Genomic DNA, 4,592 nt, shown 5'->3' with positions numbered 1-4,592 from the left:
TGACATCATTTGTGTGTGTGTGTGCGTGTGCGTGCGTGCGTGTGCGTGCGTGTGTGTGTGTGTGTGTGTGTGTGTATGTGTGTACACAGGCACATGTGTAGGACAGAGGTCAGTTTTCAGGAATTTATGGATTTTTTCACCTTCCCACTGTTGGGTTCCAGAGATTACACTTGGATCCTTAAGTCTGTTCAAGTGTTTTCCCCTCTGAATTATCCAGCCTGCCCCTTTTCTAGTATTTTGAAGCAAGATCTCCCATCGTAGCCCAGGCTGGCCTCAACATCAGCATTTTCCTACCTCAACATCTTAGTGCTGGGATCTTTTCTCTGAAGTATTTGTTCCACAGCTCCTGTAAATCATTCTCTCAATGCCACAACCCCCTTCTTTAAACACCTTACGAGAGGAGACTGATTTATTGAAACCTGGTTGCAGAAAGCAGTCACGTTCCTGACACTGATAGTCTGCATCCACCTGACTCTGTCATTGTGTCACAACTTTGAAACCTGACCAAAACGAGGGAGGTAGGATAGCTGCAGGCAGGACAGGCTGTAAGAGGGCACGTGTTGTTAATGTCAGCCTTGCAGGGTGAGGCACTTGGTTCATCGTGTGTGGACATGGCTGTGCCCCATTGGAACAATGACTAAGAAAAGGGCCATCAGTCTTCACAAGCAAATCTTGAGCTTCCTAATCAACTCTACACAACTGTTATATTCATAGACAGACTTCCCTGGCAGGCTTATTGACTTTCTAGAAAAACTAGTCAAATTGTAAGGTTATCATTAAAAATATTTTTTAAAAGACACGGTTTCTGTTTATTTGCCAGAATGAATTATTGATCTCAGGGAATTATCATCTGACTTTATAATTCATCCATCCGTCTGTCTGTCCGTCCATCCATCCATCCATCCATCCATCCATCCATCCATCCATCCATCCATCCATAGGTAAGGTCTCACGTGCCCAGGCTGGCTGCAAACTTGCTAAGTAGCCAAGGATAGCTTTGAACTTTTGATCTTCCTGACCTTTGCCCCTAAGCTCAGCTATCTTATTTGTTTAATGTAGTTTGATCCCAGGGCTTCATGTCCAGTATTCGAACACTCCACCAAAATCAGCATCAGCTGATTTTTTTTTAAAGATTTTTTTCTTTGATGTTGGCAAATGGGATCTAAAAATTGGCATTATGCTTTAATAAGGGATGTCTTTCGTTTGGTTCTTTGTGTCATAATGAGACATCACTTTTAAAATGATTACCAATGGTCCAAAACGATGTCTTTTGTTTGACTGTTGTTTTAAGACTTGGCCTTCCATAGCCCTGGATGACCTCTGAACTCACTTTGGAGATGACCATGACCTTGAAAGACTGATTCTCCTGCTTCTACCTTCCAAGTGCTGGGATTCCAGACATGTGTCACTATACCCTGCTTCTGAGATGCAGTGTATTAAAAGAAAGAAAGCGGACTTAGACCCCAAACATCTAAAGTTGCAGCTTTAGGCAAAAACTTATCTTTGACTATGAAACCAGACTTTGTGTCTGAGCGAAACCTGAACACAAACTGTTTTTGGCCAACATCACCCTTTGTTCATTGTATATTCCGAGCCAAGTTACTAAACAAACAGAGGAACAAAAGCCATGTGGGGCAATCGGGGTGAACATTGGTGGGGTGATTCGAGCTGGTTTCCCGTCTACATGCAGAGCAGACAGCAGCTGCTTGACACACAGAAATATTGGAATGTGTTCAATAGGGCTAAAGTAAAACCAGTCTATCTCCATTGCAGGGATAAAAGCCCTCAAAATGGCTGTCAAAACCACCTCTGTACCGACAGTGGTACAGACAGTACCAACGTTTTAAAATAAGTTCTTTGTAATGAGCATGTTGAATGAAGTTCAGGGGCTTTTTTTTTTTTTTTTTGGAATATTTAAGCTCATGAAACAATTCCTAGGGCGTTGGAGTCAGAGAGGACACTAGATCTGCATATCTATTGGCTGACATTTTCAGTTCTATGCCACAAAGACATCCTGCATGATGGCTCATGCCCATAACCTCAGCGCCCCCAAGGCTGTGGTGGGAGATTTGCCGTGATTTCAAGGCCAGCCTGGGCTATCTAGCAAGTTACAGTTCAGCCTGGGCTACCAAGACCATCTCAAACATTGTACTGAAAAAGAAGAATGAACTATGGTTTCCTCCATTTTCACTTCCTGTCCATGTGCCCTACCACAGGAAACGGTAACTATAGATCTATGATGGGAAGTACTAGACAGAGGCCAGTTGTGGCTTCAGTGCTCAATGCCCTGACAGATTCATATGTTTGAACACTTGGTCTCTAGCAGGAGATGTTGCTTTTGAAGTTTATGGAATCTTTTTAGGAGATGGAGCTTTGCTAGGGGATGTGGGTCACTGGTCTTAAGATTTGACATCTAGGTTCCACTTCCTGTCTCCCTATTTGCAATGTGCCCGGCTACTGTTTGGGGTTGGTCTGGTATTGCTAATGTATTCAAAAGCTAAATTCTGTACCCCAAGACTTGGCTGCCCCAAGACCAGAGAATTTCCTCACCAGCCCTTGTTGTGTAAACCTTGCTTCCCACCTTAAAATTATTGGGTAAATAAAACTGGTGACAGCCAATTACTGGGGAGGTAGGAAGGGCTTGGATGACTGCAGGTAGGGATCACAAGAAGAAAGGGAGAGAGAGAAGTATCTTGGAGGAGGAAGAAAGAAAGAAAGAAAGGAAGGAAGGAAGAAAGGAAGGAAGGAAGGAAGGAAGAAAGGAAGGAAGGAAGGAAGAAAGGGGAGGTCTCCACTAGATATGATGAACCAGGAGCACATGCCCGGGTGAAATGGATCCTGAGGTCAGGTTGGTGGAGCAGAAATAACTGGGGAAGACTCAAGTAGCAAGTATTTAGGGAGCACAGCTGGGGAAGTAGACAGTTTAGTGTAAAGAAAGATAGATTGTGGGTAATTCCCCCAGTAATTGCTCAAAGCTACATAAATAAATCGTAGTCTGAGTCTGACTCATTTGAAAGTAAGACGGGGTTGGAATAATTACATTTATTTTACAAGCTACCTCTTGTTCGTACTACCATGCCTTCCCCACTGAGATGGACTGCATCCCTTAAAACCGTAAGCCGAAATGAATCCGTCCTTTTTTGACATCGCTCTTATCAGGTATTTAAACAGAGCAACAAGTGACTAAGACAGGGCCTTGAACTTGGCAGGTAGCTGAGGAAAACTGGATGAAGTGTGGCAAATGTTTGTGACTTCAGCCACACCGAGAAGTTGGGAAGAGCAGATGGAAATAATCTACGGACCTCGATAATCAGGAACTGGGGAGATGGGTTCAGGTGCAGGTAGGTTTGAGCGTCATCCATGCAGGCAATGGACCGAAGAGAGACAAATGAACATAGGAACTAAAGAGGTAGAGATGGGGTGGGCAGAGGGTGCAGAGAAACTTGTCACACACACAGGTGTTAAGGAAAAGGCAGTGTCTAGAACTTCACTGATGATGGGGAAGGAACCACCGGATGCGATGCTGGTCAGTACGTCAGGGAGATGCTAGACTAAGGGAACCACGGTAGTTACAGCATGCTGCTGCAGCCTTCACCTGACCTGCTGTTGCTTCTCTCTGTACACGGGGCTGACGTCCCTGGATCCCAGCTTCTGCCTCTTTTGAAACGGGCAAGGCAGAGAGAGTCGAGGTTCCTAAGAAGCTGATGTAAACACTTCCAATGAGTGAAGGGATAAACACACTACATGGTATGCATTCCCTATCATTTCCACAGGTGCACTAAAGGGAAGACTCTCAGAAGGGATTGAGCTGGGTTATGGTCAGTATTACCCAGGAGAGGACTTACAGCCAAGACTGCCTCTGCCATTTCATTCTCAGCCTAAGATACCAAGGAGACCCGGGAGCCCTTGGCACTTGACTTTCTGCCACTTTCTTTCCTCCTTGTTTTTTTTTTTTTTTTTTTTTTTTTTTTTTTTTTTTTTTTGCTTGAGTATTTCTTATGTACATTTCAGTGTTATTCCCTTTCCGGTTTCGGGCAAACATCCCCCCCCCCCCTTCCTTATGGGTGTTCCCCTCCCAACCCTCCCCCATTGCCGCCCCCCCCAACAGTCTAGTTCACTGGGGGTTCAGTCTTAGCAGGACCCAGGGCTTCCCCTTCCACTGGTGCTCTTACTAGGATATTCATTGCTACCTATGAGGTCAGAGTCCAGGGTCAGTCCATGTATAGTCTTTGGGTAGTGGCTTAGTCCCTGGAAGCTCTGGTTGCTTGGCATTGTTGTACATATGGGGTCTCAAGCCCCTTCAAGCTCTTCCAGTCCTTTCTCTGATTCCTTCAACGGGGTTCCGTTCTCAGTTCAGTGGTTTGCTGCTGGCATTCGCCTCTGTATTTGCTGTATTCTGGCTGTGTCTCTCAGGAGCGAGCTACATCCGGCTCCTGTCGTCTGCACTTCTTTGCTTTCCTCCTTGTTTTATTTTTTAATTAAAAGACCACCCTGGTTGCATAAGACCTCTATAATGCAAATATGTAATATATAACCTGGTGGTGATTTTCATTTTGACTTTTGGTACGTGTGTGACCGAGTGTGTGGGGGCA

Source organism: Rattus rattus, chromosome 14 (genome assembly GCF_011064425.1).
Source record: "Rattus rattus isolate New Zealand chromosome 14, Rrattus_CSIRO_v1, whole genome shotgun sequence".
NCBI lineage: Eukaryota > Metazoa > Chordata > Mammalia > Rodentia > Muridae > Rattus > Rattus rattus.
The sequence above is the reverse complement of the archived record's forward strand: the minus strand, read 5'-3'. Positions refer to the sequence as shown.